The sequence below is a fragment of the Xenopus tropicalis genome, chromosome 4 (genome assembly GCF_000004195.4).
Source record: "Xenopus tropicalis strain Nigerian chromosome 4, UCB_Xtro_10.0, whole genome shotgun sequence".
NCBI classification, from domain to species: Eukaryota; Metazoa; Chordata; class Amphibia; order Anura; family Pipidae; genus Xenopus; species Xenopus tropicalis.
In genome coordinates this window covers 82,369,756-82,380,165 of record NC_030680.2, presented here as the reverse complement: position 1 = coordinate 82,380,165, position 10,410 = coordinate 82,369,756, and positions in this window count along the sequence as shown.

Sequence of the window (10,410 nt, the reverse complement as noted above, 5' to 3'; positions counted from 1 at the left end):
AGCTCAGTTGAAGGAAGATTCGCTGCTTCTGTGACATGCTGGAATGTAAGGCACCTTGATTCTCTTTCTTAAAAAAAAAAATTATTTACCAAATCAAAAAAAACGTTATTTACAATGAAGGAGTCAGATCTGTTTATTCATTAGACTGTACCTAATGATAAATGATGTGTGTTGTTTGCTTGTAACTCCCTGCATCCATGTTAGGTTCCAATTATATATAGTTACAACTCCCTGCACCCAATCCTACAGTGTCCCTGCCCATCAGTATTACGTTCTGCAATAGCTATGAGAGTTTTTTTTTTACATGCAACTCCCTGCAACTTGTACTTTGACACCTAAACTGGGTTTTTTTTTGGTATTTTCCCCTGCAACAACTCCCTGCAACTTGTACTTTGATACCTAAACTGGCCGTTTTTTGGTATTTTCCCCTGCAACAACTCCCTGCAACTTGTACTTTGATACCTAAACTGGCCGTTTTTTGGTATTTTCCCCTGCAACAACTCCCTGCAACTTGTACTTTGATACCTAAACTGGCAGTTTTTTGGTATTTTCCCCTGCAACAACTCCCTGCAACTTGTACTTTGATACCTAAACTGGGGGTTTTTTTGGTATTTTCCCCTGCAACAACTCCCTGCAACTTGTACTTTGACACCTAAACTGGGGGTTTTTTTTGGTATTTTCCCCTGCAACAACTCCCTGCAACTTGTACTTTGATACCTAAACTGGCCGTTTTTTGGTATTTTCCCCTGCAACAACTCCCTGCAACTTGTACTTTGACACCTAAACTGGCCGTTTTTTGGTATTTTCCCCTGCAACAACTCCCTGCAACTTGTACTTTGATACCTAAACTGGCCGTTTTTTGGTATTTTCCCCTGCAACAACTCCCTGCAACTTGTACTTTGACACCTAAACTGGCCGTTTTTTGGTATTTTCCCCTGCAACAACTCCCTGCAACTTATACTTTGAAACCTAAACTGGCCGTTTTTTGGTATTTTCCCCTGCAACAACTCCCTGCAACTTGTACTTTGACACCTAAACTGGCCGTTTTTTGGTATTTTCCCCTGCAACAACTCCCTGCAACTTGTACTTTGACACCTAAACTGGCCGTTTTTTGGTATTTTCCCCTGCAACAACTCCCTGCAACTTGTACTTTGATACCTAAACTGGCCGTTTTTTGGTATTTTCCCCTGCAACAACTCCCTGCAACTTGTACTTTGATACCTAAACTGGCCGTTTTTTGGTATTTTCCCCTGCAACAACTCCCTGCAACTTGTACTTTGATACCTAAACTGGCCGTTTTTTGGTATTTTCTCCTGCAACAACTCCCTGCAACTTGTACTTTGACACCTAAACTGGGTTTTTTTTTTGTATTTTCCCCTGCAACAACTCCCTGCAACTTATACTTTGACACCTAAACTGGCCGTTTTTTGGTATTTTCCCCTGCAACAACTCCCTGCAACTTGTACTTTGACACCTAAACTGGCCGTTTTTTGGTATTTTCCCCTGAAACAACTCCCTGCAACTTGTACTTTGACACCTAAACTGGCCGTTTTTTGGTATTTTCCCCTGCAACAACTCCCTGCAACTTGTACTTTGACACCTAAACTGGCCGTTTTTTGGTATTTTCCCCTGCAACAACTCCCTGCAACTTGTACTTTGACACCTAAACTGGGTTTTTTTTTGGTATTTTCCCCTGCAACAACTCCCTGCAACTTATACTTTGATACCTAAACTGGCCGTTTTTTGGTATTTTCCCCTGCAACAACTCCCTGCAACTTGTACTTTGACACCTAAACTGGCCGTTTTTTGGTATTTTCCCCTGCAACAACTCCCTGCAACTTGTACTTTGACACCTAAACTGGCCGTTTTTTGGTATTTTCCCCTGCAACAACTCCCTGCAACTTGTACTTTGACACCTAAACTGGGTTTTTTTTTTGGTATTTTCCCCTGCAACAACTCCCTGCAACTTGTACTTTGACACCTAAACTGGCCGTTTTTTGGTATTTTCCCCTGCAACAACTCCCTGCAACTTGTACTTTGACACCTAAACTGGCCGTTTTTTGGTATTTTCCCCTGCAACAACTCCCTGCAACTTGTACTTTGACACCTAAACTTGCCGTTTTTTGGTATTTTCCCCTGCAACAACTCCCTGCAACTTGTACTTTGACACCTAAACTGGCCGTTTTTTGGTATTTTCCCCTGCAACAACTCCCTGCAACTTGTACTTTGACACCTAAACTGGCCGTTTTTTGGTATTTTCCCCTGCAACAACTCCCTGCAACTTGTACTTTGACACCTAAACTGCCCGTTTTTTGGTATTTTCCCCTGCAACAACTCCCTGCAACTTGTACTTTGACACCTAAACTGGCCGTATTTTGGTATTTTCCCCTGCAACAACTCCCTGCAACTTGTACTTTGACACCTAAACTGGCCGTTTTTTGGTATTTTCTCCTGCAACAACTCCCTGCAACTTGTACTTTGACACCTAAACTGGCCGTTTTTTGGTATTTTCCCCTGCAACAACTCCCTGCAACTTGTACTTTGATACCTAAACTGGACGTTTTTTTGGTATTTTCCCCTGCAACAACTCCCTGCAACTTGTACTTTGACACCTAAACTGGCCGTTTTTTGGTATTTTCCCCTGCAACAACTCCCTGCAACTTGTACTTTGACACCTAAACTGGCCGTTTTTTGGTATTTTCCCCTGCAACAACTCCCTGCAACTTGTACTTTGACACCTAAACTGGCCTTTTTTTGGTATTTTCCCCTGCAACAACTCCCTGCAACTTGTACTTTGATACCTAAACTGGCCGTTTTTTGGTATTTTCCCCTGCAACAACTCCCTGCAACTTGTACTTTGACACCTAAACTGGCCGTTTTTTGGTATTTTCCCCTGCAACAACTCCCTGCAACTTGTACTTTGACACCTAAACTGGCCGTTTTTTGGTATTTTCTCCTGCAACAACTCCCTGCAACTTGTACTTTGATACCTAAACTGGCTGTTTTTTGGTATTTTCCCCTGCAACAACTCCCTGCAACTTGTACTTTGACACCTAAACTGGCCGTTTTTTGGTATTTTCCCCTGCAACAACTCCCTGCAACTTGTACTTTGACACCTAAACTGGCTGTTTTTTGGTATTTTCCCCTGCAACAACTCCCTGCAACTTGTACTTTGACACCTAAACTGGCCGTTTTTTGGTATTTTCCCCTGCAACAACTACCTGCAACTTGTACTTTGATACCTAAACTGGCCGTTTTTTGGTATTTTCCCCTGCAACAACTCCCTGCAACTTGTACTTTGACACCTAAACTGGCCGTTTTTTGGTATTTTCCCCTGCAACAACTCCCTGCAACTTGTACTTTGACACCTAAACTTGCCGTTTTTTGGTATTTTCCCCTGCAACAACTCCCTGCAACTTGTACTTTGACACCTAAACTGGCCGTTTTTTGGTATTTTCCCCTGCAACAACTCCCTGCAACTTGTACTTTGACACCTAAACTGGCCGTTTTTTGGTATTTTCCCCTGCAACAACTCCCTGCAACTTGTACTTTGACACCTAAACTGCCCGTTTTTTGGTATTTTCCCCTGCAACAACTCCCTGCAACTTGTACTTTGACACCTAAACTGGCCGTATTTTGGTATTTTCCCCTGCAACAACTCCCTGCAACTTGTACTTTGACACCTAAACTGGCCGTTTTTTGGTATTTTCTCCTGCAACAACTCCCTGCAACTTGTACTTTGACACCTAAACTGGCCGTTTTTTGGTATTTTCCCCTGCAACAACTCCCTGCAACTTGTACTTTGATACCTAAACTGGACGTTTTTTTGGTATTTTCCCCTGCAACAACTCCCTGCAACTTGTACTTTGACACCTAAACTGGCCGTTTTTTGGTATTTTCCCCTGCAACAACTCCCTGCAACTTGTACTTTGACACCTAAACTGGCCGTTTTTTGGTATTTTCCCCTGCAACAACTCCCTGCAACTTGTACTTTGACACCTAAACTGGCCTTTTTTTGGTATTTTCCCCTGCAACAACTCCCTGCAACTTGTACTTTGATACCTAAACTGGCCGTTTTTTGGTATTTTCCCCTGCAACAACTCCCTGCAACTTGTACTTTGACACCTAAACTGGCCGTTTTTTGGTATTTTCCCCTGCAACAACTCCCTGCAACTTGTACTTTGACACCTAAACTGGCCGTTTTTTGGTATTTTCTCCTGCAACAACTCCCTGCAACTTGTACTTTGATACCTAAACTGGCTGTTTTTTGGTATTTTCCCCTGCAACAACTCCCTGCAACTTGTACTTTGACACCTAAACTGGCCGTTTTTTGGTATTTTCCCCTGCAACAACTCCCTGCAACTTGTACTTTGACACCTAAACTGGCTGTTTTTTGGTATTTTCCCCTGCAACAACTCCCTGCAACTTGTACTTTGACACCTAAACTGGCCGTTTTTTGGTATTTTCCCCTGCAACAACTACCTGCAACTTGTACTTTGATACCTAAACTGGCCGTTTTTTGGTATTTTCCCCTGCAACAACTCCCTGCAACTTGTACTTTGATACCTAAACTGGCCGTTTTTTGGTATTTTCCCCTGCAACAACTCCCTGCAACTTGTACTTTGATACCTAAACTGGCCGTTTTTTGGTATTTTCCCCTGCAACAACTCCCTGCAACTTGTACTTTGACACCTAAACTGGCCGTTTTTTGGTATTTTCTCCTGCAACAACTCCCTGCAACTTGTAAAGATCAGGCAGCAGCACAGTACAGCTATGTGCAGACTGGTAACAGATACACAGGCAGGGAGGTGGGAGGGGTTTCCCTGCTACAGCAGAGTTCAGCCTGTCAGTCAGTGCTGTGACCATTTCCTGTGGGAGAATGAAGAGACACTCCCATCTCTCATTTCAGTATAGCTTCAGAGGAGTGAAGATCTCTCTGCAGCTCTGATATAAAAACGATTTTAGCAGGTAAAATGCATTCAAATCGTTTTTTTTCTGCAAGATTACATAGATTGAAGAAAGATGAATCATATAACTGAATATGAAGGTTATATGAAATGTCTCCTTTAAATGATTTGCAAATCATCCAAATCTCTTTTTATGTATATTTTACACAGTGCCCCAACTTTTTTGGAAACATATATATGGAAATAATATATAATATGTGTTATTTTAATATTTTAATAATAAAAAATATATCCCACAACATTTAGGGGCTGATTTACTAAGACACGATTTCGAATCCGAATTGGAAAAATTCCGATTGGAAACGAACATTTTGCGACTTTTGCGTAGTTTTTGCGATTTTTTTTTTGGCGTCTTTACGATTTTTGCGTAAAAACTCGAGTTTTTCGTAGCCATTACGAAAGTTGCGCAAAGTCACGATTTTTTCGTAGCGTTAACACTTGCGCGCAAAGTCACGCCTTTTTCGTAGCGTTAAAACTTAAAAGGCGCGACGTTTCGCGCAAGTTTTAATGCTACGAAAAAATCGCGACTTTGCGCAACTTTCGTAATGGCTACGAAAAACTCGCGTTTTTACGCAAAAATCGTAAAGACGCCGAAAAACTCGCGTTTTTACGCAAAAATCGTAAAGACGCCGAAAAAAATCGCAAAATTACCGATCATTCCGAAAAAAACGCAATCGGACGCATTCGGCCCGTTCGTGGGTTAGTAAATGTGCCCCTTATTGTTTCATTTAAATTGCTTTCCTTGGAACAAGGCATAAAGGCAAACAATGTATAGTTAGTTGTGAATTATATTATCAAATATCTACTTGTAAATGTTCAGAAGCAACTATTGTTTTCCTTCAAATACACTGATACACGAGCTTATATAAAGGACAATACACCCCCTGCTGTGTAGCATTCCATGACAATATAAACAGTATATACAGTCATGGAATTCCTGTTTTATGTGCTTTAGGAGGCTGTATAATTTGTTTGTGGTTGCCAAGAAGCAAATTGTGATCAGTTTACTCACCATTAAAGGGGTGGTTCACCTGTAAGTTAGTATGTTATAGAATGGCCAGTTCTAGGCAACTTTTCAAATGGTGTTCATTATTTATTTTCTAGTTGTTTTTAAATTATTTCCCTTCATCTTCTAACTCTTTCCAGCTTTCAAATGAAGACCATTGACCCCAACAGCCAAAAAACTATTGCTCTGTGAAGCTACACTTTTATTTAACTACAAATACAGGCATTATCCAGAATGCTCAGAACCAATGGCATTCCGGATAAGGGGTCTTTCTGTAATTTGGATCTTCATACCTTAAGTTTACTAAAAAATCAATAAAACATTAATTAAACCCAATCGGATTGTTTTCCCTCCAATAAGGATTAATTATATCTTAATTGGTATCAAGTACAAGGTGCTGTTTTATTATTACAGAGAAAAAGGAAATCCGTTTTAAAAATCTACACACTCCATACACTCATCAAAGGCTATAGGAGGTGTCTAGAGGCTGTGACATTTGCAAAAGGAGGCTCAATTAAGGCATGTTATATATTAAAAGGAAGTTGCTACTTTGAAAGCAATGATAAACAAAACTCCAAAGAATTAAGGGTTCCCAAATATTTTCATATGACTGTAAATTATTTGATTAAAATTGAGTCTATGGGAGATAGGCTTTCCGTAATTTGGAGCTTTCTGGATAATGGGTTTCCGGATAACAGATCCCATGGATGACTGTGCTTATTAATGTACTTTAAAAACATTTTCTTTTAATAATTAAAAATATCCATCTCATCTGTTTGTTATCCATCAGAAAGTCTTGCACACACTTCAATCTTACCATTTAAACTCAGAGGCCTTTGGAAAACAAGCTATGTAGATGAATGAGGGGGCATGAATAAAAGGCCTTGTGTGCTGTGCGGTAAACTCTTTTCTTGTGTTCTCAGAAAAATTCTTACTTCTTCCAGGGCTAAGTTTATCTGTGAACTATTAAAACCATCCAGTGCTTAACCTCATACACTTTAATGCTCTGTTGGGGCTAAAGCTACAGTAAATTACTTTGTGTATATACAGTATGTAGACAATTCAAAAGAATGCTAAATTAGCTATCCATCCCTCCCTCCGGATTTCATAACTGTCCATGTGAAACAAGCCTTTGCAGTTTTCCTTTATGGCAAGAGAGAACCTGTTTGGAGAAATAAAAATGGTCCTTCCTCAGAATAATTACCCCAGACTATAGAAAGTGGCACAGGAAGATTGCAGGCAAGTAAAATGCCTAAAATCCTGTTTATTATTATTATAATAATATTGTGCTGCACAACTAAGAGCAAAAGGTTCAATGATTTCTGAAGTGTTTGCAGCAATGATAGGCTGGCATGACTCTAGGTGGTATACAGTGAGTCAGTAAAAGACACTGCTTCATCTGCAGAGAGATAGCTAGTAATAATAGCTAATGGTGTGTAATGGTGTGTCTCAATTCCATCATGCACCAAATTATTCTAACTAAAATACCTTTACCAGAAATAAGTAGGAGTGTTTAAATTACAAGAAATATGAAATCATGTCAGATTCGGAAAGAGCACACTGCTATCACACATCCTTTTGCTTAGTGCAGTTTTAATTCTAAGAATTTTACTTTGCATTATGCTGCTGAAACAAGGTGTGATTTTATCAAAAGGTCATGAAGCAAATCTGATACTGCTGATTAATATTCCCCATTTCAGCATCTACACACTTAACTTTCTCACTTCAGGGTTAAAAGGACACTCATTGGGGGAAAGTCACAAAAGTGGTGATATTGAGACAAAATAAAAGTGGAGATAGATTTGTTGGATTTTCCCGACAGAAAATCTCTATCTCCATTTTTGTGAATTTGTCTTTTAAAGAGTCAGTTTTCAGATTTTTTCATTTTACTGACATTTTTTTATGAATTAGCCTTTAGCTCTTAGTAAATCTGTCAGTGCCATCAAACCCAGTCCCACAGCTACAGGAGCCTTGGGGTAAGGAATTTACCAGCAGGATTTTGCATTTCATATGCCATTTGTCATTTCACTTTGGGGCATTTCCTAAGGGGTCATTTTAGTTTGCCCAGGGAAACTATACATAATTTTTTTCAGGACAAGCTGGGCTTTCTAATGTTTTCTATATTTCTGTGTAATTCCACTTCTATAACAAGATGTAAGGGTCTAAATACCTTCTTCTCTAGCCCCTACTCATTACTGGTCAGCAACAATCCGGCCCCCACACCAACATGCCCAGTGAAAAGAGGTCCAACAGGACTAGGACCCACTGGGTTTTTATCCAGTGCCCTGTAGGGGCCAGTCCAACCCTGTACCCCAATATCCCAGTGTGGGTGCCAGTGTGCATGTGCTGTTTGCTGATCACCAATATGGCTGCTGGGAACAGATTAGGCCACATCTTAAGGTGGGGGGGCCAATGCTGTGAAGCAGCTCTGCAGTTCTGGACATGCTATGGGGGCACAGATAAGTTGGGACAACTGTCAGTGAAGTGATTAAAGTTTATGTAAACAGACCCAACTTGGCCAGTCTTTCTTCATAACTGAGACTTTCCATACAGGGCACTGTTGCTAAAACCAACAATTTGCCTGGAAGGCTTTACTTTTCCTTTGAATAAAAATGTATACAATATATTCTCTCAAAATGTAATTATTGCCCCGTTCATTAAGCTAAAACTAGCATAAGCATGCTATATTTAAATTGAACTTTTTTTTCAGTGTTTTACTTGTTTATAAAATGTTAATGAGGCTTTTTGCACCTATTGTTCTAGGGTTAGAAAGAAACTTGTCCCCTAACAATAGGCTGCTAATCCCCATTAATTAGTTAATGAACCCCCAATGGGGCCCCTACCAGAGGTGGAAAAAGGAGACTGGGTGAAACAAAACAAAACAAAACAGAAGATCTTAGAATTGGTTTGCAAGAGTTACACTGAGCTTTACTTCATTTTGAAAATGATGGGGAAAAATGTCGGGGAAAAATGTTGTTAAAACATTGGATAAATGTCGTTTAAACAACATATTCAACAAAGGTGAATTTGACGATTCAGCCCTGAACATCAGTGGAGGGTGGGAATGATCTTTATTGCTAGGTGTATGGCCACCTTTACTCTTCCTCTACTTGATTTGGTTAATCTCTATTTATCAGGATGATTAACTCACTGGTGCCCACTGCTCTGAGAAGGAGCAGGAATGCAGCAAGATACATATAGGAGCAGAAAGAGCCTGTCCTGCACACCATGACCATTGTTGCTGATAAATCTATCCCTTATTACAAATTTTAGCTATACAATATGACTATGCTTCTGTATTGTTAGGGAACCAAACCATTTGATTAAAGAAAGCTATACAAGCATGACATAAATGTCATGGATTACAGATTTTACTATGTACTATATGTGTGAGTGTCGGGCAAACATAAGTGAAATGGCAGCATGGCTCTCTGTTAGTCTTTCTCCAGGCTGGTGCAGTTTTATGAAGCTTTGTAATTATTTTATGTAAATATATAGTCAACTGTAAAATGCTGCCATAAAATCAGGTGTCAGCTTGAAAAAAAGCTATGTAAACAAGCACTTTTACACAGCAGTTTAAACCAGTTTTCATGGCAGAAATTCTGAACCATCTAAATGTGTCCCAAATCCTTCAATGTTTACAACAAGTTTAGAGTTATGTAATAACCAATTATAGGTGTTTGTCTGGTATAATTATATACACACCTAATAAAAACAAAGATTAGCTCTTTATAACGGATTATTTCCATGATCATGATGCATGGCATAAATTTATACATAAAAACAATGAAGCTTTTTGGCATATTTTAAACGCATTCATAAATATGCCTTTTTTATATACAGTTGTACAAAAGGCCAAACCCAAGTATTTTACCATAATATAGGTAAAAATTATACTGCACTGGGCCCCACTGCAAAAAAAATCTTTAAAGGCGCCCAGTGCAGCGTAGCAAACTTACCCAACCCCCTGCCCTGACACGCCCCCCCATGTATAAATCTCTCCACCCACTCTCTTACCTCAGAGCCGGGGTGGAGTGGGGATTTACATGTAAAATGGAAAAAGCACGCCCCGCAGTCTGGGCCCCCCTGTCCCCCTCGAGGGGGCAAACATAACTTTTTCATTAAGAAGTTTACACTAAACTAATATATACTTGTATACACTGCGCACTAAACTAAAAAAATTGCAAACTTTCTTCTACTGTAAGAATTAGTTGCTAAACAGTTCCACGTTCGCAAAAGCTATATTAAATTAGCAAATTTGTTCGCACAAGGCATACATTTTCCCATTGCGAATATTTTTGCCATTACCGACTTTATTATTATTATTATTATTACATTCCCCCTTTAAAGTTTGAGCTTGGACACTAAAGCTGATTTCTATCATAGTGCCTGTATGTCTAGGCAAAGACAAGCAAATACCCCATCCCTTTAATATAA